Here is a 26,291-nt window from a genome sequence, read left to right on the forward strand (position 1 = left end):
TGCTCTGCCTCATCTTGGCTATATATCAATATGTCATCAAAATATACTACCACAAATCGGCCAGTGAACGGTTTTAGAACTTGATTCATTAAACGTATAAAAGTACTTGGTGCGTTCGATAGGCCGAAGGGCATGACCAGCCACTCATACAACCCTTCCTTGGTCTTAAATACCATTTTCCACTCATCACCGGGTCGAATACGAATCTGATGGTACCCACTCCTTAGATATAGTTTAGAGAACACCTTGGCCCCTTCTAACATATCGAGCATGTCGTCCAACCGTGGTATTGAAAACTGATATTTGATGGTAATTTTGTTGATTGCTAGCTGTCAACACACATGCGCCATCTTCCATCTTTTTTTGGCGTTAATAATGCTGGTATGACACATGGGCTCATGCTCTCTCTCAAGAGACCCTTACGGATCAATTCGTCCACTTGCCCTTGAAGTATCTCACACTCCTTCGGACTCATCTGATAATGAGGGTGATTGGGCAGGCTAGCCCCAGGAACGATGTCTATGTGATGTTGGATGTCCCTCAAGGGGGGCAATCCATTAAGTAAATTCTCAGGCCAGACTTCTTTGAATTCATTTAGCAACAGTCTTAAATTTGGAGGGATGTTTGAGGGTTTCTCTTCCTCTCCTTTTACTATTACGGCGTATATCTCCCCAGTTTCCTTGGATTCCTCCATGAAATCCCGAATGGTCAAGAGGGAACTCCCCTCCACTTTAGAGGCTTCAGGGTGGTTCTCTGGTGCCATAGGGGCAAGAATTATTTTTCGACTATCCTTGACGAATACGTAGACATTATCTCTTCCCCGATGGGTCGCATCACGGTCCGACTGCCAGGGTCGACCGAGTAACATATGACAAGCTTCTATATCGACCACGTCACAAAGTATTTGATCCTTATAATTTTTGCCAATTGAAAACGAGATAGTGCATTGTTCAGTTACCTTGGTCTCATTCACCTTTTTTATCCAGCCAATAGAGTATGGGGAAGGATGTTTCATCATTGGTAGCCGCAACTTGTCCACCATTACTCTCGAGACAATATTTTTACTACTACCACTGTCTATGATCACATCATAGACCTTTCCGTTGACGGTGCACCGAGTACGAAATATATTGTGTCCTGTGGATGTAATTCCTTTCGTGGGGCATACAGTAATCGCCTCACAACTGAAAATTCGCCACGATCCTTGCCCGTCACTTCATCGTCACCTGCTATTTCTTTAGTGGTTTGTTCATGTTCATCAAAGCGATGGTCTTCTTCTGCGACCTCATCTTCAGTGCCTCCTTCGTTTATAGTCAAGTGCGTTGCGGGACGTTGAGGACAAGTGTTTGATAAGTGGCCTGGTTGGCCACAGCGGTAACAATTGTTCGACCTTGGCCAAGTATAAGCATTTGGAATCCTACTCGGACCTGCTGTTGTGGGTGCTGCACGTTGAGATCTGGATGAGCCGCTCCTCGTATCACGGTTTGCGGTTGTAGGAAGTTGAGGTATTGGATCTTTTCCTTGTAGCAGCACTGGATCCTGCGTGGGACCTGTCATGGGGGGTCGATTTGAAGGATATGGACGAGCAGGAGCTCTTGCAAGTTGTGTTTCTGCCCTACCCGCCAATTGAACTGCTTCATCTATGGTCCCGACTGGATACATCTGAACTCGATCCTAAATTATCGGTCGCAACCCACCTATAAATCATGCTACCTTCTGTGACTCAGATTCTGACAGATCGTTTCGTGTAGCCAACCGTTGAAATTTTTCAGTGTAATCTGTGACAGTTCGATTTCCTTGTCTGCAATTTTGATATTGTTGAAATAATATCTGCTCATAATCACTGGGGAGAAATCGTGATCGAAGAAGACGTCTCATCCGTGACCATGATGAGATGGGTGCCTTGTTCTGGCGGGCTCGTGAGAGTTGTAATTGTTCCCACCATGCAGATGCACCAGATTTTAATTTAAACGCTACCAATTTTACCCTTTTATGATCTGGCACGTCCATGTAATCAAAATATCTCTCTACTTCGGCAAGTCAATCGAGAAAATCTTCTATACGTAATAAACCGTTAAAACTAGGAAGTTCAGCCTTACCTCGATAGTCTCTTTCAGCATGATTTAGATGATCACCTCCATGGATTGGTCGTCGAGCAAAATCCTCATTAAGGTCCTCGTCGCTAGAACTTGAATCACTGGTGTAGCCCTACGGTTTGCCACTGGTAGTGCTCTACGAAAATCGGGGTTGTGTCGTACAGCAACCATGGGTGGTGGAGCCATCATGGGTGGTGGAGCACTACCTAGGGCTCGGGGCGGAAGTAGCGCATCCGCAAGATGGTCGAGAGTTGCCTGCAACCCTTGCATGGTCAACTGACTCTCCCGGTGGAAAGCTTCCATTCTTTCCGAAAGATAACGAATCCCTGGATCACCGTCCACAGGATTTTGATTCGTACCTTCGTTGTTTGCCATCGGCCCGAGGGGAATTCTCGCTTTGATATCAATTGACGTAGAGATGAACGTGATGAGGATAACTACTCCGAATCCACGGAGCTTCTCTGGACTCCTCACAGAGACTTCTCGAATCCACGAGGAAAGAAAGCAGAAAATAAAAATAAATTCTAAGAAATTCGAAATTAATTGATTAATTGATGAATAAAAATGAGTTCACAACCCTTTAAATAGGGGTACCAAGCAATGGGAAAGAAATCAGAATCAAACTACAACTTAAACTCCTAGAATCCGTGACTTACTATAAATAGTAAACTTACTATTTATAGACGGTCGTGATGTCTACTAGTGCGCAAGGTTTTCGGCCAAAAATAGTAAATGTCCTATTTGGCTTCACCAAACCGTTCTCCTAATTATTCTAAGCTCTTTTCATGTTGGGCGCAACTCCTAAAGCCCGACGGATGAAAAGTTATAATCAAACTAAAACTTACTATTTATAGTAAAAACAAGATTAAAACAGGGAAACGACCGTTGATCCAAGGGTTTTTCATAATTTCGGGCTGCGCAACCCGGCATAGCGGGGTTGGTTGGCTTCAGTAGCTCGTTCTACCCCAAAATCATATATTTTATGTCAGATAACTCATTCTGGATTGCAAGATACGCCCGATTTAAGGTTCGATGGTCTGGATCACTTCTGTCGTCGACCGTGCCTTTTCTAATCCATCTTGGCCATGTAATTGTTCACGACCCGCTCTACATCAAAAGGTCATGTAAATGATAAATGACCTCGATTATATGACTCTTAAAAAGGATATATCTTCGAAAAGGAAGATGTTTTGCCAATGATGGAGCAACTACAAACTGCCGGAACTATCAAGTTACTTTAGCTCAAATATCTAGAGGAAGTTGAGATGATAAAAGAAAAGAATTATTGCCGTTATCATCATTTTCTTGGGTATCCCACAGAAGACTGCTTCACATTAAAAAATGTATTGCAGAAAATGATAAAGCAAGGTGAGATAGTAATAAAAAAAAAAAAGAATGAATGAAAAGCAAGATAGAAAAGTAACTATAAATGTGGCGTCTGTAAGGGATCCATCGATCAAAGATATGGAAAGATAAAGGGAAATCTGTTATGACAAGAAAACCACCATTTGCTATATCTCATACAGCAAGTTCCATTAGAAACATTTATTATTATTATTATTATTCACAACTTCCTGCGTCATTTATTGAAGAAATCAGTCCAAGTGTTTTAGTTTCTATCTGTCAAAGACAAGACGAACCAATCAATAAATTCAACGATCAATATAGGATATTGGGGGCATCATGCTTACAACTAGTGAAAAATAAAAAAAAGAACAAGTCAAGTTGTGTATGGAATGCATAAAACTAAATATTGCAATGGGTCTTATCGGTCCGAATATATAGATCTTTCAAGATCTGATCGTATAAGCTTGCAATCTAGAAAAGCTCAGTATAAAGGTGTTCAATTTTTATATGAGCTGGCTATTTCAAGATTCTAAAAAGACTTCGACTGATAATGTCAAGGAAGAAAACTAAATTAAAAATTATCGAGTTGAACAAGGAAACTTTGATGAAGGAAATAGGAGCGGTCATACAACGAAGAAAGTGAAGAAAAGATTCAGACAATTCAAGAACTGTGAAAAGTATACATTCGAAGAAGATAATATTCTACAAAAGATAATTGACGATGGTAAAATTGTTATAAGGAAGACATATGAAATAAGAAAGAAGGTAATGGTGTATAATCCCGATTTTAAAATAGTCATTAAACAGAAAAAAAATAACATTCTAATAAAGACACGACTCTTTATATCTTTTCAATCGAAGCGTGAAGCCGTAAGAAAAGTATATTCGCTGGGGATATAAATTCTCATTGATATATACACCTGTCAATGCCCAATTTGTCAAAATATGTTATCCTTGAAGATGATCACAATTTTGATTCCGAAGATTATTAGCATAATACTTCAAAATCAAAAGAGGACAAGATAAGTAGAATAATAGAAAAGCGTCAAAAGGCAAATACCATGTATTCTTGGCTATTCTGAATAAAAGGCAGATTTTCAAGCATGTCAAGTTCAACCATGTCAAGTTAATCACCGATTATCACCAAATGCTGATATCAAGATTGATATAATCATCTATTATTGTCAAGCGCCAATGATTATCTCAAAATCATCAGTTATCACTAAGTGTCAATGATTATCCTGAAATCAACAATAATTATCTAAATTATTGAAATTAATATCATCGTCAAGCTGATACACTATCCTAACCATACATAAATATCAACAACGATGGCGATTTATCATTTACAACAATGGAATAAGCTTATAAAGCCAACCACATATAAGTAGTACGACAGTGATGACGATTTATCATTTACAGCAGCGCAACCAAGCCTATATAGCCAACCACGTATAAGTCCTACGACAGTGATGACAATTTATCATTTAAAATCCTCCAAAGTGCGCTAATCCTATATAGCCAACTACATAGAAGACCTGCCATCATCGGCGATACAATGAAATTATTTAGGTAGCAGTGGAAGCCTATGATCCTAAAATCCTCCAAAGAGCATCACGTGCACCCATGCTCGTAGTTGATGAAGCAATCACGTAAAACTTATGCCATCTGTATACTTTCCGACAACGTCACGAGGGTTGGCGAGAAAATGCCCTCTCGTGAATGGGTCTGACCTTCCAGATGAAGAAAAAGTGAGTCTTTGAAGCAAGATAACTCCCCTGTTTCTTGGATTGATTTCAGTAGTAACTCATGATGACAGATCTCTGAAGCAAGATGACCCCTCATTGATGGACTAGCGGCCCTGGATTTGGTATCCAAAGGTAGTCTTACGTGCCCAGTGAACTCTAGAGAGTTAATGTGGCCAACCCTATGCGTAAAATCCACCGAGTTCATTGCCCCGTTAGCTTCACTGGGTCCCTCTGATGGATCGCAGTTTTTGAACTCTCTCACCTCAATAAGTCCAGCGAACTCATAAGAGTTATAGAGATCATTCACATAAGACCCGACTCCAACCACTTAAGAGTCTGAAAAACTGTGATTGCTCCAATAACTTACGAGCTTAAACTGTGATTGCTCCAACAACTTACGAGCCTAAACTATGAATGCTCCAACAACTTAAGAGTCTAAACTATGATTGCTCCAATAACTTATGAGCTTAAACTGTAATTGCTCCAACAACTTATGAGCTTAAACTATGATTGCTCCAACAGCTTACGTGCCTAAACTGTGAATGCTCTAACAACTTATGAGTTTAAACTGTGATTGCTCCAACAACTTACGAACTTAAATGTTGATTGCTCTAACAACTTACGAGCTTAAACTGTGATTGCTCCTTGAGCCCAACCCAAAATCGGTAGTAAACTATAATTGCTCCTTAAGTTCAGTCAAGTTTAGTCAAGTCAAGTTAAGTACAGTCAAATAAAGTCCAGTAAAATCCAATCAAGTCGAGTAAAGTCAAGCCAACATAGACACAATTAATTAAAGTATGATCACCTAGAATTATACTTTCTCCAATTACTTAATAGCTTAAATTACGTATAATGCCACTAGAGCTAACTAAACTAAAATTCAGCTTTAAAGGAAGACTATAAGTCTCAAATTAATGCATAAACTCTGTAAATGCAGATGAGCATTTATCTTATATAGAAATGCACTACCAAAGACTACTGCAAGAAATACAAAATATTATATTTTCTCTTGAATCAGGTTCTAATTATAACATCAAGAACATTCAAAATGTTTGCAGTACTCTATTCAAAAGTTTAATTTTCTAGAACAACTATCAGTCTTCAATTATAGTATATTTATCCTTCCGATGAAAGTCACGAGGTCTTTTTGTCTCCTGTCTTCTTGACGATGAGGAAATATTATCTCCCAGAATCCTTAGAGACGGAGGAGAATGAAATTGTGAAGAACTATCACTTTCTTCTGGATGATTTTATGATTCAGATGTATTCTTAGAATTTCTTAAAGGAGTATCAAATGTTATCCATCCTTCGAGGGTATCACCAGGCTTTGCTTCACAAATATTGTTTCCCAAAGAAATATTTATGCAAAGCTGACTTGGACAGGGAGTATAATTCGCTTATTCAAAGTAACCTATGCCTTGGTCTTTCTGATAATTTCTTATGTGCGGCGGAAGAATATGTATGGCATAGTCTACTGAATAATAATTGCACACCAAACAATATTGATGAGCTTACCAACGCATCCAACAATAAGAAGCATGGACTGGATAGTTATAGCCGAGAATTATGAAGCGAAATCCAGTATTGACACTCAAAAGTTGCCTCCATATCAAATCCCAGTTATATAATTCGATGCCATAACTTCTCATTGTTCTAGTAATGATATTGCAAGTCTCCGGTACTATTTGGTCAAAATCGAATTGATGAGTAAATCGGTTAGGATAGTATGGTTCTCACCAGAACTTGTTACCTTTTTTCAATGGAAGAGTAATGGACCTGATGGAGACAATGAACGAATGTTTGTTAAAATATATGGAATCATTGTCGATAATTTCTATATCCTCCGAAAAGCTAATAAATGAAAAGAAGTGTTCTCTATTTTTCTGAATCAGCAAAGGTCCGTGGAAAATATACTCTTTGCCATCCTATGAAGAAATGCTAAGGAGCACAAATTAGAAAAGACTTAACGGTTGAACTTCTAAAGCCGAAAATGACATCTTTAAAAGCACGATATAATGAGCAAAGAATGCAACAAATGCAATGCAAAGCACACTGACAAGCACAAAGATGGAATGACCAAATCATTGTCATATTTCAAATATTATAAATCATTTAAAAGCTTTCAATTTATTTCAAAATTATCAATACTTCATGAAACTAAATTGAAAAATTATGATATCTTAATATACTAATTCCGATTAATTTGGCAGGAAAGATTACCATTTGAAATCTTAGACTATGTAGACCATGAATAAAGGAGACAATCGAAGAGATTGTTATAGGAGCAGCATTGAAAGAAAGTTTTCTGATTAAGTTACTCAAAGATGGAGTTGTCACAGCTGTTATAGTGGTAAGTTTCGATGAAAAGAGAATTGTGCGAATAAGAGAGTTAAAACTGTGAAGGATCCAATTGTAACCCTTTTCGTAAAAAGGCATTCTATCGGATTGATTGCTATGAAGATAAAGTGCTTTTGTTGCTACAATATTCTCCCTATTGAAACATTCACTCAGTGCTTTTGACTGGGGCCATTCAGTCTTCCATTCAAGCGCGATCATTCAATCTTTTGTTCGACTACAATCATTCATTCTTCCGTTCGATCGTGATAATTCAATCTTCTGTTCGAGCACGATTATTCAGTCATCTTTCAGTCACAATTCATTTAAGCTCGATTTCTTCGACCGTGATTCATTTGACATCAATCCATTCAAACATGATTCTTCTGAGCTTAATTCTTTCGAGTTCGACTCTTCAAATCTCCGTTCGAGTAATCCTTCTCTGTTATGCGACCAACTCTATTTTCATGAAGAATCCTTCTCCGACGTGAAATGATTTTTGTGCAGAAAGAAGATCGATCCCCCATTTGATTTCGTAAAACAATCAACAAAGGATCGAGGGGGCATATGTTGGGGCATAAAAAATACATGGGGCGATAGGAGTTTGATTTGTTGCGCATTAAGGATCCAAGATAGGCAGTGCTACCCATTACGTGACTGTCTCTCTATCATCCCTCTCTGAAAAATCTGAAGCAATGAATAGTTGCATGGGATGAATACTAGCACAAATGAATAGTATTACGAGGAAGTAACAGAGTTGCGCAGATCGGCGTAACTCATCACAGTTGCCCAAGTCCGCACAACTAATAATTGTAATATTTGAGAAATTGGACCTAGAGAATGCGAAGTGAGCCCCATGGTATAATATTCGAGGGTTCACATGTGTGGAAGTCTATAAATATTTCCTCCCCCTCTCATTTGCAAGATCAGAAGTTTTATAGAGGTGCCAGGAGTAGAGAGAGAGAGAGAGAGAGAGAGAGAGAGAGAGAGAGAGAAGGGAAGATGAGTTGTGTAGACCCGTGCAACTCAAGATGAGTTGTGTGAACCCACGCAACTCGAGTGAGTTGTGTGCCTCTATACAATATGAGCTTTGTTGTACATTGCAGTTTTGTGGGTTCTCTCCACACTTCATCTTCTAGAGAATACACTTCTTGTATGTTGGTTTGAAGCAAGGATTTTGGATCTGCATAACTCCCCTGTCGATACGATAGATGTAAAATACGCTGAAATACTATCGAAATTGCCATTAAGCGGTTTCTCTTTTCAAGCTTGTACTAATTTTTTATACTTCGTTTCAGAATCAAGAGAGATATGAGGATATAATTGAAACTCAGAATTAATAAAATCTATAATGATGAATGTTATTCTATTTTCCTTGTTATTATTGAATGATAATTCCCCAAACTATACGCTTTCATTTCTTGTTGAAACAATTGTCATCAAATAATGATAGATATGGTTATCCTAGGTAAGGGGACTAATGACGAGTTAGGATAAAATGTTTCCACCATCGAGCATGACTGTAAGTCAGCATGCCTTGACCCTACCCCACATGTGAGTGTAAATGTGTCATGGATACAAGATCCTATTATGGCCTTATTAAACACTTTTATTACTAGATTGAAATAAAGTTATTAGTATGGAGTTCTATTTACCTGGATTATGATCGACTTAAGCGTGCATTAGCATCTGCAGACTAATCCTTAGACCTGAGGACATGAGAAGGTTAAGGTATATATTATATGTGCTTTAGCTCACTCTATTAGATCATCTCATTCTCAATAAAAGAATGTGGCTGAGTACATTTTTACAAGATCCATTGGTCCTTGTATTGACCAACAAGGGATCTAATGATTTCTTAAAGACTTATTTATAACGTAAATTGGAAGAATTAGAAGTTCATTGAGTGATTTTTCCATTCGGCCTAATGCTTAAAAAGTTTTAAAATTCTTTATAAATATTTTTCAATCGCTAAACTTTTGTTTTAACCTTTAAATGTATTTTGATCTCAATTTATGATAATTTGATTGTGACCATTACTTACTCGGTGCCTTTAATAGATGGCCATGGCAATGGAGATAATGGATTAGACATACATATATGGATAAAGTGGGTTTACAGATTATTCATGTAGGGACCATGAAAAAAATAGAATATTGGAGTTACATGATTAGTGTACTCCTAAAATGCTAACCCCATTTATAAATAGATCATATCACATAAATGAGAGTACATGAGAGAGAGAGAGAGAGAGAGAGAGAGAGAGAGAGAGAGAGCTCCATCTCTTATCTCCCATCTTACATCACACATGCGTGGAGGTGTTGGACGTGTATATCCTTAACCCTATAGTGGGGCTGACATAGGTCACCACCCTGGTTCAACCGAAATAATTTGGGGAGAGATTTCCTATGTTAGAAGATCACCAACAGTATTTATCGTGTTAGATAAAATCCTTCATTTAAGTAAAATCTAAACTACTCATCGTAGAGTTTAAATATGAAATTATCAAAGACAAAAATCATTAGGGCTAATTAAAAATCTGTATTTTTTTGAAAAACCTTAAATTTTGCTATGTTCCATAAAAATTCAATACCACCCACTACATATGGTTTAGAAATTGGGCTGATTGAACTATCATATAAGCCACCACCTGAATTTGGAAGTTTTAAATAGTTATGTTTTATTTTCAATGGTAGGTGACGCAGGGATGAACGTGATGAGGATAACTACTCCGAATCCACGGAGCTTCTTTGGACTCCTCACAGAGACTTCTCGAATTCACGAGGAAAGAAAGCAGAAAATAGAAATAAATTCTAAGAAATTCAAAATTGATTGATTAATTAATAAATAAAAACGAGTTCACAACCCTTTAAATAGGGGTGCTAAGCAATGGGAAAGAAATCAGAATCAAACTACAACTCAAATCCTAGAATCCATGACTTACTATAAATAGTAAACTTACTATTTATAGACGGTCGTGATGTCTACTAGTGCGCAAGGTTTTCGGCCAAAAATAGTAAGTGTCCTATTTGGCTTCACCAAACCATTCTCCTAATTATTCTAAGCTCTTTTCACGTTGGGCGCAACTCCTAAAGCCCGACGGATGAAGAGTTATAATCAAACTAAAACTTACTATTTATAGTAAAAACAAGATTAAAACAGGGAAATGACCGTCAATACAGGGGTTTTTCACAATTTTGGGCTGCATAACCTGGCATAGCCGGGTTGGTTGGCTTCAGTAGCTCGTTTTACCCCAAAATCATATATTTTACATCAGATAACTCATTCCGGATTGCAAGATACGCCCGATTTAAGGTTTGATGGTCTGGATCACTTCTGTCGTCGACCGGGCCTTTTCTGATCCATCTTGGCCATGTAACTATCTGCGACCCATTTTACATCAGTCTCCTCCATTTCAAAAGAACTCGTCCTCGAGTTCTCGTCATGCTCTGGTTCATGATACTCGGTCAGGTCCGCGACATTGAAAGTCTGTGAGATTGTCATGTCATCTGGAAGATCAACAACATAAGCATTGTCATTGATCTTTTGGATGATTGGTACCGGTCCAATCTTCTTATTTTTCAACTTGTTATACGTCCCGGTCGAAAATCTCTCTTTGCGCAGATAGACCATAACGCGGTCGCCCTCCTCGAACACTTTTTGTCGCCGATGCTTGTCCGCTTGTTCCTTGTACTTCTCGTTCGAGGCATGTAGCTTGGTCTGCACTTCTGCATAGATGCCCATGATCTTGTCTACCATATGTTTTGCTGCAATGCTCGTGCCTGGGTGCTTGGGCAGAGGGACCAAGTCATGTGTGTAGCGAGGCACTCATCCGTAGATAATCTGGAACGGTGATCTCCCTGTCGAGTGGTTCACGATGTTGTTGAATGCAAACTCTGCTTGAGACAAGGTCAAATCTCACTGCTTCAGTTTTTCTCCTGAAATACAGCGAAGGAGGTTTCCTAACGTGCGATTCATAACTTTGGTCTGCCCATCAGTCTGTGGGTGGTAAGCACTGCTGAATTAAAGTCGTGTATCGAATCGATTCCATACCAAAAGTGGCTAATGAACTTCGTATCACGATCGGAAGTAATGGTCTTGGAGACCCCGTGTAGCCGTACGACCTCCCTGAAAAATAAATTCACCACGTATGTTGCATCGAGGGTCTTCTTGCATGGGATAAAGTGTGTCATCTTGGAGAAACAATTTACCACCACGAACACCGAATCCATGCCGCGTTGTGTTCGTGGGAGACCAAGTACGAAGTCCATTGATAAATCCTCCCAAGGACTGTTAGGCACAGGTAACGGGGTGTAAAGGCCCGTATTCTGAGATTGACCCTTGGAGGTCTAACAAACATGGTAACGTTGTACGGCTTTTCCCACATCACGTACTAATTGTGGCCAGTAATACCGCTCTTCCACAAGAGCTCACGTCTTGTCTCGCCCCAGGTGTCCACCGAGGCCACCTCCATGTAGCTCCTGAATAATCTACTTCCTCAGAGAACTTTGGGGGATGCACAATCGATTCCCTTTGAAGAGAAAATCGTCCTGTATATGAAGGTCACTGGGGTGACCTTCTTGGCACTTCATCTAAGAATCTTTGAAGTCCTCATCCTTGGCACACAGCTCCTTGAGACAGTCGAAGCCGACCACCTCATTGCTCATCGTAACAAGTAGTGATGCACGATGGCTAAGTGCATCAGCCACCTTGTTCTGCTGCCCTGACTTGTGCTTCAGAACGAATGTGAATTCCTGTAAAAATCTAACCCATCTAACATGTACACGATTCACGTTAGTCTGATTATTAATAAACTTTAATGCTTAATGGTCAGTGTACAAAACAAACTCTCTTTGAATCAGATAATGCCGCTAATGTCGCAGTGCCTGAACAACTGCGTACAACTCAAGCTCATAAGTCGACCACTTCTTTCGAGCTTCGCTGAGCTTCTCGCTATAGAAGGCTATCGGCCTGCCTTCCTGTGATAATACTCCTCCAATTCTGATGTACGAAGCGTCACACTCAACCTCAAACAATTTGTTGAAATTAGGAAGCACCAAAACTGGTGTTGTAGACAAACGATGCTTGATCTCATGAAAGCTCTTGTTAGCTTTATCAGTCCACTGGAACGATCCTTTTTTCATGCAATCTGTTATAGGCGTGACTATGGTGATAAAATCTCACACAAATCGACGATAGAAAGTCACCAACCCGTGAAAACTCCTCACCTCATGAATATTTGTCGGGATCGGCCATTCCCTAATAGCTCGCACCTTTTCATCATCTACACGAATGCCTGTGGACGTTACTATGAATCCTAGAAACAATAAGCTGTCAGTTAAAAAACTACACTTCTTCAAGTTGAGGTACAACTTGTTAATTTATAGGACCTGTAGCACCTGCCTGAGATGTTTCCTATGCTCCGCCTCATCCTGGCTATATATCAATATGTCATCAAAATATACTACCACAAATCGGCCAGTGAACGGTTTTAGAACTTGATTCATCAAACGCATAAAAGTACTTGGTGCGTTCGATAGGCCGAAGGACATGACCAGCCACTCATACAACCCTTCCTTGGTCTTGAATGCCGTCTTCCACTCATCACCGGGTCGAATACGAATCTGATGGTACCCGCTCCTTAGATGTAGTTTAGAGAACACCTTGGCCCCTTTTAACATATCGAGCATTTCGTCCAACCGTGGTATTGGAAACCGATATTTGATGGTAATTTTGTTGATTACTGGGATGTCGACACACATGCGCCAGCTTCCATCTTTTTTTGGCGTTAATAATGCTGGTACGGCACATGGGCTCATGCTCTCTCTTAAGAGACCCTTACGGATTAATTCCTCTACTTGCTCCTGAAGTATCTCACACTCCTTCGGACTCATCCGATAATGAGGGTGATTGGACAGGTTAGCCCAAGGGACGAGGTCTATGTGATGTTGGATGTCCCTCATGGGAGGTAATCCATCAGGTAAATCCTCAGGCCAGACTTCTTTGAATTCGTTTAGCAACAGGTTTAAACTTGGAGGGATGTTTGAGGGTTCCTCTTCCTCGCCCTTCACTACTATGGCGTATATGTCGCCGGTTTCCTTGGATTCCTCCATAAAATTCCAAATGATTAAGAGGGAACTCCCCTCCACTTTAGAGGCTTCAGGGTGGTTCTCTGGTGCCATAGGGGCAAGGATTATTTTTCGACTATCTTTGACGAATATGTAAACATTATCTCGTCCTCTATGGGTCGCATCACGGTCTGAATGCCAAGGTCGATCGAGTAACATATGACAAGCTTCCATATCGACCACGTCATAAAGTATTTGATCCTTATAATTTTTGCCAATTGAAAACGAGATAGTGCATTGTTCAGTTACCTTGGTCTCATTCACCTTTTTTATCCAACCGATTGAGTACGGGGAAGGATGTTTCATCGTTGGTAGCCGCAACTTGTCCACCATCACTCTCGAGATGATATTCTCGCTACTACCACTGTCTATGATCACATCACAAACCTTTTCATTGACAGTGCACCGAGTACGAAATATATTGTGTTGTTGTGGATGTAATTCCTTTCGTAGGGCATACAGTAATCACCTCACAACTAGAAATTCGCCACGAACCTCGCCCGTCATTTCATCACCACCTGCTATTTCTTCAGTGATTTGTTCATGTTCATCAAAGCGATGGTCTTCTTCTACGGCCTCATCTTCAGTGCCCCCTTCGTTTATAGTCAAGTGTGCTGCGGGACGTTGAGGACAAGTGTTTGATAAGTGACCTGGTTGGCCACAGCGGTAACAATTGTTCGACCTTGGCCGAGCATAAGGATTTGAAATCCTACTTGGACCCGTTGTTTTGGGTGATGCACGTTGAGGTCTGGATGAGTCGCTCCCCATATCACGGTTTGTCGTTGTAGGAAGTTGAGGTACTGGGTCTTTTTCTCGTAGCAGCACTAGATCCTGCGTAGGACCCGTCATGGGGGGTCGAGTTGAAGGATATGGACGAACAGGAACTCTTGCAAGTTGTGTTTCTGCCCTACCCGCCAATTGAACTACTTCATCCACAGTCCCGACTGGGTACATCTGAACTCGGTCCGGAATTGTCAGTCGCAACCCACCTATAAATCGTGCCACCTTCTGTGACTTAGATTCAGACAGATCGTTTCATGTAGCCAGCCGTTGGAATTCTTAAGTATAATCTGTGATTATTCGATTTTCTTGTTTGTAATTTTGATATTGCTGGAATAATATCTACTCATAATCACTGGGGAGAAATCGAGATCGAAAAAGACGTCTCATCCGTGGCCATGATGAGATGGGCGCCTTGCTCTGGCGGGCTCGTGAGAGTTGTAATTATTCCCACCATGCAGAAGCACCAGATTTTAATTTAAACGCTACCAATTTTACCCTTTTATGATCTGGCACGTCCATGTAATCAAAATATCTCTCTACTTCGGCTAGCCAATCGAGAAAATCTTCTATACGTAATAAACTGTTAAAACTAGGAAGTTCAGTCTTACCTCAATAGTCTCTTTCAGCACGATCTAGATGATCACCTCCATAGATTAGTCGTCAAGCAAAACCCTCATTAAGGTCCTCGTTGCTAGAACTTGAATCATCTGGTGTAGCCCTACGGTTTGCCACTGGTAGTGTTCTACGAAAATTGGGGTTGTGTCGTACAGCAACCATGGGTGGTGGAGCACCGCCTAGGGCTTGGAACGGAAGTAGCGCATCCGCAAGATGGTCGACAGTTGCCTGCAGCCCTTGCATGGTCAACTGACTCTCCCGGTGGAAAGCTTCCATTCTTTCCGAAAGATAACGAATCCTTGGATCACCGTCCACAAGATTTTGATTTATACCTTCGTTGTTTGCCATCGGCCCAAGGGAAATCCTCGCTTTGATACCAATTGATGCAGGGATGAATGTGATGAGGATAACTACTCCAGCTTCTCTGGACTCCTCACAGAGACTTCTCGAATCCACGAGGAAAGAAAGCAGAAAATAGAAATAAATTCTAAGAAATTCGAAATTGATTGATTAATTGATGAATAAAAACGAGTTCACAACCCTTTAAATAGGGGTACCAAGCAATGGGAAAGAAATCAGAATCAAACTACAACTCAAACTCCTAGAATCCATGACTACTTACTATTTATAGACGGTCGTGATGTCTACTAGTGCGCAAGGTTTTCGGCCAAAAATAGTAAATGTCCTATTTGGCTTCACCAAACCGTTCTCCTAATTATTCTAAGCTCTTTTCACGTTGGGTGCAACTCCTAAAGCCCGACGGATGAAGAGTTATAATCAAACTAAAACTTACTATTTATAGTAAAAACAAGATTAAAACAGGGAAACGACCGTCGATCCAAGGGTTTTTCACAATTCTAGGCTACACAACCCGGCATAGCCGGGTTGGTTGGCTTCAGTAGCCCATTCTACCCCAAAATCATATATTTTATGTCAGATAACTCATTCCGGATTGTAAGATATGCCCGATTTAAGGTTTGATGGTCTGGATCACTTCTGTCGTCGACAAGGCGTTTTCTGATCCATCTTGGCCATGTAACTGTCTGCGAGCCATTCTACATCAGTAGGTCCCACCGTGCTATCTAAGTCATGCATTACATGAGCCCCACACAAATGATTGGATAATGCCAATCAGGTATCTCCAACCATTAAACCTGCTATGCCTTAGAAAACAATAGACAAAAAAAGAAAAATAAATAAAATAAAATCTCCCAATTCGTGTAAGACTAAAATGATGGCTGGATATTGACCTGACTTTTGAGACATTTAGCTTTTACGGTGAAAAGATCCACCGGCTATGTTGGATGCCGTAAAACAAACAGTAATGGTCCCCATGCGCATCACTTTTAGGGCAAGGGTCTAAAGAGAAAAAGAAAAACGAAAGAAAGATTAAGAAAGTATGAAGTCTTGAGTCACAGCTGTTATCATGCGCGTGGACGTGACCCAAAAAAAAAAAAAGACAAAAATAAAGGACCACTTTAATGGCATTGTTTTGTGGGCCCCACTAAAGTACTGTATAAATTGGGGCCCACACTGATGATTAGATAATTCAAATCAGACATCTCTCCAACCATTAAACCTGCCATGCCATATAGAAAATTATAGATGATTATCATTAAAAAGAAAAAGAAAAAAAATTCTCTAAATACACTAACATGAAGTTTGATTTTTGGCACATATAGCTTTCATGTAAAAAAGATCCACCGGTACATTGAATGCCATGACACATGATAATGGTCACACGCACAGCACTTACAGTGGCGAGGGCCTAAAGAAAAAGAAAAACAAAAGAAAGGCTAAGGAAGCATGGAGTCTTTAGTCACAGCTGGTACCATGCACGTTGACGTAATCCCAGTAAACAGCCAAAAATAAATGACTGCTTTAATGGTATTGCTTTGTGGGCCACACTAAAGTACTGTCTAGATGGATGGTTGGGATGAAAGCATAAAGGCACAGACTTTTGAAAACTGTATATCACTACGAGGTGCGGAGTGGTTGGGAATGACGTAGCGTTTTTATTTTCTAACCGCCTGAATTATTCGAATATCATATCCGATAAACCCTAACATGCCACACGTGTGTGGCATCCAGGCCATTCATCAAGAGGACCCATGTGTGGTCGACTTTGGATAATTATCAAATGAACACAATAGGCTTTCTAAGAAAATTGGATGGCTGTGGTTTTTCGAGTATGGTCCATCCAGGGCCCCGTAGACCAACGGCTTGGATCTTCTAGCATAAGATGTCTTACACTTTGGCTGGTAGGCCATTGTTGCTAAAGTAGAAGAGCAAGAGCACGTGGATGATGTCATCACCGCTGTCGCTTTGGGGGACGTAGCTCGAGTTAGGTAGCCGGAGGGGTTACTCTCTCTAAATGAGAGCCATGTGAGTGTAGCTTTCATGAGATCCACGCCGTCCATCAGTTACGTTGCCTCATATTAATTATTTAAAATAAGAATAATGACCATTCATAACTCAGTTAGGCTAAAAAAAGGGAAACAGTTTAGATCGTCCACCACTGTGGTGTTTGTATACTATCCCATCCATGTATCTGATTTTTCTCATCAGAATGAAAGCAATAACCAAGAAACACAGTATTCCAAAACTCAGGTAGGTCATACCACGTGAATTTATATAGGTTTTAGGTACAATTTTTTAGATGGATCACCTGAGTGTAGAATCTGCCTGATTTCTGGGATCAAGGCAAAATATAGGGTGGCGTAGCTGATGGACGTCGTGGATTTCATGTACGTGAATGTTTTCCCGCACGTTTTAGGCAACTAACGCGGGGTTTGCAACCGTTAGTTCGCAAATAAAGAAGCGAATGCTTTTTGCCGTTTTTCTAGGTGGTACAGCTGAGCGACCAATTAGAAACGGTGTGATGATTACTAACCGATTGTAATTGCACCCGGATTCATTCGGGTCGTGAGCGCAGGGCCCACTTTAAGCGTATTTCATGTATATCCATGCCCTCCATCCTTTTTTAAAGATCATTTTAAAAGGTGGAAAAAAAATTCCATATCAAAATCTCAATTGGACCACACTACAGGAAACACTGGTAAGAGACCATTAAAAACTTATCATGGGCCAGAAAAGTTTTCAATGAAGCTGATATTTTTATTTTCCCTTCAATAAGATCTTTTTAACCTAATCAACAGGTGGGAAATTTTTTTTTACGATAGACGCGACTTTCTATACACGTCTCTTTTTTCGTCCTGATAAAACTTAACCTATCAATTCAGACTCCTTCCGATATAGTTAGACCAATAAAAATGAAAATACCTCTACTTTTTAGTTGCTTTCACCAAAACTCTTTTCTATGCCTTTAAAATATACTTTTATAATATAAGTTTTCAGCCGTTCAAAAGAAAGAAAAATGTGCATATAATGTAAACGTCTACAGTGCTATTTTTTTTCTCAACAGGTTGGATGGGAAATAAATATAACGATGGCCACTAGGAAGTTTATAATGATATGGTTCAAGCACCACTCTTTCTTATAGTGTGGTCGACCTGGGGTTTGGATCTACTTACATTTTAGGTTCAGGTCCTAAAATGAGTTGAAAAACCGGATGGACAGCGTAGATATACAGTACATACATCAAGGTAGGCCTTACTTATACGACTTAGACTGAAATTAGTCACGTCGTGACCTGACGGAATCCGCGCCATTGTAACTACTACAACCGCTTAAAGATGAGTTTGGTAAGAAAAAACGTAGAGAACACTGGTACTCCGGCCGACTGTTCTGGTTCATACGCATGCACCCAGAAAAACTAAAACGTGTGCTCAACTTTAGGTGGTTCATATGTTAAAATTTCAACGAAATGATCTTCCAACAGTCTAATTGGCAGGCACCTAGAATGGATGGTTAAGATGACAAACATTCAATGGTACAAATTCAACAAACATATGTGCATTAATCAAAGGATAGGATTATCCAATTTATTAAGGGCTATGATCTGTATACAGTGGGCCCACTATATGGATGATTTAATTTTAATTAAGTATATGCCACCTGTACAATTTCTAAATGCACGCTTATAAAAGATCATGCTCTGCCCCTGTAGAGAATAACTCGTTGAGACAACGTGAGTACGATACTCTTATTGTCATTGGCATCGTTGTTGCTGTTTTTGTCGGTGCGGTTCTGCGGCTGTTTTGTTGTGGGTGTTGCTATCGGTGGGCCCGCTCTTTATTCATACACTCGGTGGTTGAAGCTGATGAAGTAATCATAAGATGCTCATCCATAAAATTAGTAAGAAGAAGAAATAAAATCGTAGGATATACGGTCTGAGCTTGGGAAGAGGTTACTTCTATATTCACTAACGCGAATTGCGTACAGAGACTGCCGATAGCTGTCGCTACTTAAAGGTGCTCCGTAGGACGAATGATGCAGTCTATTTTGGATCATTATTGTAGGGGACGAGGTCGAAATCTCAGGTGGACCACACCACGTGAAAACGGAGGTTTTTAAAACAGCAGTGATTGAAGGCCCACTATTAAAAGCTTCGTACGGCCTACTTTATTGTTTATTTGCCATCCAACCTGTCAATTAGATCACAAAGACTTGGATCCCTACTTTATTGTTTATTTGCCATCCAACCTGTCAATTAGATCACAAAGACCTGGATCCAAAACTTTTGTGGCCACTATGAAAATTTTAATGGTGGGCATTTAATTTGTTGGGAACAAAGGCACCAAATTTTGAACTGGAATCAAACTATGAAAATTTTAATAGTGGGCATTCAATTTGTTGGGCACAACAGAATTGAATTTTGAATTTGAATCAAATTATGAAAATTTTAATGGTGGGCATTCAATTTGTTAGGAGTGACGGAAGCAAATTTTGAATTCAAATCAAACTATGAAAATTTTAACGGTGGGCATTCAATTTGTTGGAAACAACAAAGAAAATTTTGAATTTGAATCAAACTATGAAATTTTAATGGTGGGCATTCAATTTGGTGGGAACAATGGGAGCAAATTTTGAATTCGAATCAAACTCTAAAATTTTTAATGGTAGAAAATTTTGAATTCGAATCAAACTATGAAAATTTTAATAGTGGGCATTCAATTTGTTGGGAACAACGAAAGCAAATCTTGAATTCAAATTAAACTGTGAAAATTTTAATGGTGGGCATTCAATTTGTTGGGAACAATGGAAGAAAATTTTAAATTCGAATCAAACAAGTAAAAGATAAACATAAAAAAGCTTGTCTAAGAACTCATGATTTTTTTTTTTAAATGAAAAATTCTTTTACAAGAAAATCACGGCACAAAGCAACAAAAAAATTCACTGTGAAATGATTTGTAAGAGAGATTTACTTACAAATGCGATACTCTTCGGAAAACCCTAACCTCCCTTCGAAAATCTTCTTAGAATATTTAAGCTCTCTTAATCATATCATTATCCTACATTACACAAATATTTATAGTGTTTTATCTGGAATATGAAACGACTATGCAATTATGCAAAATCGCGCGCATCATCGATCTAAACACCGATCGATTGAGCCCCACATGATTGAGTGATTGAACATGCTCAAGAGTGTTTATGAATTTTACAAGTATTTTCTGAATTTTCTTAATCAATTGACCCGATAATTCGATCGATCAACACTGTCCAAAACTATCTAGAGACCAATTTGTGAAATCCAAGGCTCACTCGTTTGATTGACCAAGATGGTCAATCAATTGATCCCCTATTTCTTTCCTACAAATATTGAAGGCAGTGGATAACAATCTCTATTATAGCTTCAATCATTATGAACCACAACTCCAAGCTCCATTTTTAATCGTTTCCATCATATCTTCACCATTATTGTCACTTTTCGTACACAATCTTTATCAAATCTTTGTTAGACCTAGAGAAGTTGAGCAAAATCGAAACTTCTCTGTGAGAACCACCTTTATAAGCATATAGATTCACGCTCGTGTGCATCTTTTCAAGAGTAACTCCTCATTCCTTAAGCACTTGTCAGATGAAATGATGATGAACTTTAATATGTTTAGTTCTAAAATGGTAAACTAAATTATTTGTTAAGTTAACTGTACTATCGTTGTCACAATTAACCGATACAGTGTCTAGTTGAAGCCATAATTCATTCATCATTCCACACAACCAAACATCTTCCTTGAAACCCTCCATCACTACCATATATTCAGCTCCGGTTGTGGAAGAGCAACCACAAACTAAAGCTTCGACATCCAACTGATTGCTCCACTCGCTAATGCAAATGAGTAACTGGAAGTCAACATTCTATTGTCCATATTCCCTACGTAATCTGAATCAACATAGCCTACCAATTTTTTCTTTAATTTTTAAATGTTAAGATGTAGTCTGATGTACCTCATAGATAATAAAATAGGCATTTCACTGCCTCCCAAGTTGCTTGTTGAGGTTTAACATGTATTTGCTCATAGCATCGACTACGTGTGAAATATTTGGTCTCGTATAAACCATGACATATATCAAACTGTCAACTACGCTTGAATAGGGCACACGAGGCATATCATGCATATCCTTATATAGTAACAAGCCACGTGATCCAGGTAAGGACTCGTGATATAACATCGGTATCCTGACTTCACCAACCTACTATATGAACTGGAACTAATAATAACTTGGATAATCATGCATATCTTAGGATGTGTTGCGATTTGGCATTAAAGTCGCTTGTTAGGGAATGTTGGAATTTGTGAAATAGGCGTGGAAGTCACTTGTGAGGGAGTGCTGGATTGTAAGAAGCATGCATCATTACATCATAACATTAATATATTTACCAAATATAGTAGAAAACTGTTTGTTTGTTATGCCATCGTTACTTGTGTTTGGTTGTGTTGGTAACATGTGTAACTTTTTTAGTAGCTATGCGTTAAAGATAACATCTTTAGGTGTATGAATATGTATTCGTTGTGAATTTGTTAATCACTAAAATATCCCGAGCAACAATCTTGGGGATATTTCTACACTATGTTGGCGTTTGATGCCTCTTATTTGATATATGCAAATAACTCAGAAATACAACTAGTCAGTGATGCACTCGGGGTGCCTAATAGATCTTTAGTTTCTTACCACTTGGTAGTTATTCTTCTATTCTTATTACAATTATTGTGGTCCATATAATTCTCATATGGATGGTCACTACTTTTGTAACAGTAATTTTTGGGTGGTAACCCTATATTTTTGGATTTGACTATCTCTACTTCGCTTTGGTTCCATTAAGTTAAAATGCATTACTCTTATCATTTGTATATGAAATAAATGTAAATATGAATGAGGACACATGAATTTTTGTTAGGTTAACACCTGAGAATTCGGGATTGGAGTTTCTGTGCTCGGGTGTCGATTTTCAGAGAGTTACACTAATAGTATAGTCCTTTTGTCGGTGATGAAAGCTATTTTTTGTTTGTTGTATTTGTGTATGGCGATTTGATTATATCCCTAATATGCATTAATGAAGCTGAGGAGCATATACTTGGCAGTGTTGTCTACTAACTAGTCGATCCTTGGGAGGGAAATGCTATCTTTTGGACATGCCTTATTCAGGTTGGTATAATCGACACAAACTCGTTATTTTTCACTATCCGTTTTCATTAACACAATGTTTGCCAGCCAGTCGGGGTAGTAAATATCCTTGATAAACCTGGCCTTGAGGAGTTTGTTGACTTCTTTGCCGATGGTCGCGTACCTTTCAAGGTCGAACATTCGTTGTTTCTGCCTTACTATTTTGTTGTCAGAGTCTACATTCAGTCGATGGACCATAACTTTTAGGTCTATGCCAGGCAAACCCATGTTGACCTTGTGCAGTCATGCACGTGCACATGCCAGCTATAGCGGTCACAAGAAGACCATTCTGCTACATTCAAAGCAGTTGCAGCAGATTTGATTCCTTGGGCCGCACCAAACTCGATTAAAAACACGGTTTCTTGGGCCAAGATTCCAAGGGGAGTCTAATGGACGGAGTGGATTTCTCCATCGACATTGATCATGGGCCCACCAAACATCATATCGCAAGAAGGTGCACAGAGACGTGCGAACGCAAGTTGCGGATGCTGCCCGGCCTGATGTAAGATATTGTGCGATCATGGTTAGGATCGGATCAATGATCCAGACCATCCAAACTTCAAGAAAGGGGGTTTTGATCCTCCTTATGTTGTCAAATTGAGTGGATGGGATGGTTCTTCGTCTCAAAAATGAATCAAACGCAATCTATTCTTGCATTTTCGCTGCGCATAGGCAGAGGTTTGAAAGCAAGGTCGGTTCTCCAACTCTAGCCGGCCTACAACACTCCTATAAATAAAAGAGAGAGAGAGAAGGGATGTGGGCAAGAGGAGAGAGAGAGAGGATTGGCTAACTATTTCCATCAAGAGTTTTTCCCTTTTTTCTTAATTGTTTTTGTTATGTTTTTTTAGAGATTCTAGTTCAATCATGTCTATGATTGGCGAAACCTCTTAGATAGGGCTAAGAGGTGAAGCTTGTAGCGTGATGGGATGTTTTCTATGGCTTTGATTCATGTTGGTTGAATTCTCTTTGATTTTAGTTTAATTATAAGAAATACTTTTAGTTTTTAATGGTTCGTTGTGACTTAAATTACAATGGATTTGCGATAGCTTTGAGTATATTCTTTTTATTGAGATTTGTGAATTTAGGAAATCCTATTGTTCACCATCGTCTCCTAGGCATGGTTGGATGATGGAATCCTCCCTAACTTTCACAAATTCTCTCATATTGGTTGTGGATTGGTAAATTCTGTTGTTTGCTTTATCTCATGGGCATGATTTTGTGATGGAATCAATTCTAGTTCTCATACCTCTCATCCATTAAGAACTAAATCAAAGGAAGTTCAGATTTGACTTTTAATGAGATATCTTCCAATTGGATGAAGATGGGACTCTGATTCTAGTTGTGTTCGTGAATCAAGCATCGACATCCCTGATCTCTACAAGTGGATACTTGGAAACCCTAATTTTCCACCTTTGAATTTCTTAAGTTTTTCATTAAATCTCTCACAATTACTCTCTATACTTCCAGACTTAAGTTTTCATCTTCTTCTAGTTCTAGTTTTAGTTGCTTTCAGAAAACACACAAGATTAGTCCCTGTGGATTCAACCTTGGTCTCATCGAGAGTATTACTACATCGCAGCCCTACACTTGGGGTTGTGAACAAGTTTTTGGCGCCGTTGCCGAGGACAAACGATTGCGTTTTTCTAAGATTAGATAGTTTTAGGATTAGTTTAAGATTATGTTTTATATTTTAATTTTAGGATTAGGTTTCTTGGTTTGATTTTAGAAAGTAACCTAACTTTCCTGTTTTGTAGGATCCTAATAAAGACTTTCTAAATTGGTAATCTCTTTCTAATTTTTCTATTTTTAGTTAGGGTTTGTTTTCTATTTTTAAAAACTTTCTAATTCTAGGTTAGAACTTTTCTAATCAGTTTTTAGAAACTAGGTTGTTTATTTTTCTTTTTTGAAACTTTTCTTTCTAGTTTTAGAAACTAACCCATCTTTCTATTTCTTTTATTTTTAGAAACTTTTTAATTTTAGAATTTCTATTTTAGAAACTGACATGTTTTGTTTTGTTTACAAGATATTAATTTAAGAACATCTAATTTGGTAACTTCTTTCTAATTCCCTATCTCTTTCTATTGTTTAGATTTCTATTTCATTTCTCTCTTTTAGGTTTAGGTTAGAATCTAAAATTGAGGCCTGAGAATGTTTCATGCCCAAGTGGGTCCATGACAACACTCGACATCTTTTGAGTGAAGGAGGATTGGTTGAGGGGTTAACTATCCATCGCATGATTAGACACTACTCAAGATCCTCAGAGTTAACTGAGGTTATGGCTGCAAATCAACTAGCCAATCAACCTCCAAATCCACCCCAACTTAGGGTGGATGAAGTTCGGGATGAGAATGAGGTGCATCAAGCACTCCCGCCTCATACTTTACGAGATTATTTACAACCGGAGGGGGTGAGCACACCCTCATGTATGGTTTTTTCACAAAATACGGGACATAGATATTAAGCCAGTTGTGATCCAACTCTTTCCAAAATTTCATGGGCTTGAATTTGAAAATCCATATCTACACCTGAAAGAGTTTGATGAGATCATAGCCACTCCAAATTTTCCCAACGTGTCTGACGACACGGTCAAGCTGAAACTCTTTCCTTTTTCTTTGAAAGAGAAAGCTAAGACGTGGTTGCATTCACTACGTCCTCGATCTATTGGTAGATGGAATAACATGGCAAGAGAGTTCATAAAGAAAATTTTCTCATATCATAAGATGAACACCCTTAGAAAGTCGATCATGAACTTTGCCCAAAAGGAAGATGAAACATTCTTCTAATGTTAAGAGTGGTTCAAGGATCTTGTCAATTCATGCTCACAACATAGTTTTGAAATGTGGCACATCACAAACTTTTTCTATAATGGACTAACATCTCTCATGCGCCAATTAGTCGAGACGATGGGTAATGGAAAATTTATGAATAAAAGTGTCGATGATGTGTGGGACTACTTTTATAAGCTTGTTGAAAACACACAATCATGGGACATCTCCCCAAAACCAAGAACCATGTCTAGGCCGACTCAATCCAAAGAGAGGGGTGGAATGTATCTCCTGAAAGAGAACGATGATATCAATGCTAAAATGGCTTATCTCACCAGAAAACTCGAGGCCATGGAATTAAAGAAGGATAAGGGTAAGGAAATTGTTTGCGGCATTTGTGGTTGCAACATTCACACAACTAAAAATTATGAACAATATTTGCCTTTCAAGAGGTACTAAATGAGCAATCTAATCCCGTAAGTAATTACCAAAGACCTTTCAATGGGCCCACCTCTAATACGTATAATCCCAGTTGGAGAAATCATCCAAACTTCAGTTAGAGAAACGAACAAACTGCAACACCTCAAGGATTCCCTAACCAAATTCCACATCAAGGGAAACCTTAAGAGGATCCAGTTTTAAAGCATTTTCAAAATCAAGAACTTTTCAATCAGAGTATGCTACAAGCCTTTCAAGACCTTAAAAAGGCCATACAAGGACTTGAGACTAAAAGTGCGATTAGGAATAAGGGGAGCCTTCTAGCTCAACCTCTTTCCAATCCAAAACAACGATATGAAGTTAGCGACCCCAACTCTTCAAATCAGATGGAGCAAGCTAAATCTATCACCACTCTTAAGAGTGGAAAGACCATTGACAAAACCATTTCGGTTAGGGCTGAAAATCCTA

General features: G+C 39.0%; 1 non-coding gene across 1 annotated transcript; it reads right to left on the reverse strand.

The window, feature by feature from the left end:
* Positions 1-25,346: 25,346 nt before the first annotated feature.
* On the reverse strand, positions 25,347-25,453 carry LOC131250334 (small nucleolar RNA R71). The gene has a single exon (XR_009173255.1). It is a non-coding gene; the product is annotated as a small nucleolar RNA R71 (small nucleolar RNA).
* Between the last annotated feature and the right edge of the window lie 838 nt (positions 25,454-26,291).

The sequence above is a fragment of the Magnolia sinica genome, chromosome 6 (genome assembly GCF_029962835.1).
Source record: "Magnolia sinica isolate HGM2019 chromosome 6, MsV1, whole genome shotgun sequence".
NCBI lineage: Eukaryota > Viridiplantae > Streptophyta > Magnoliopsida > Magnoliales > Magnoliaceae > Magnolia > Magnolia sinica.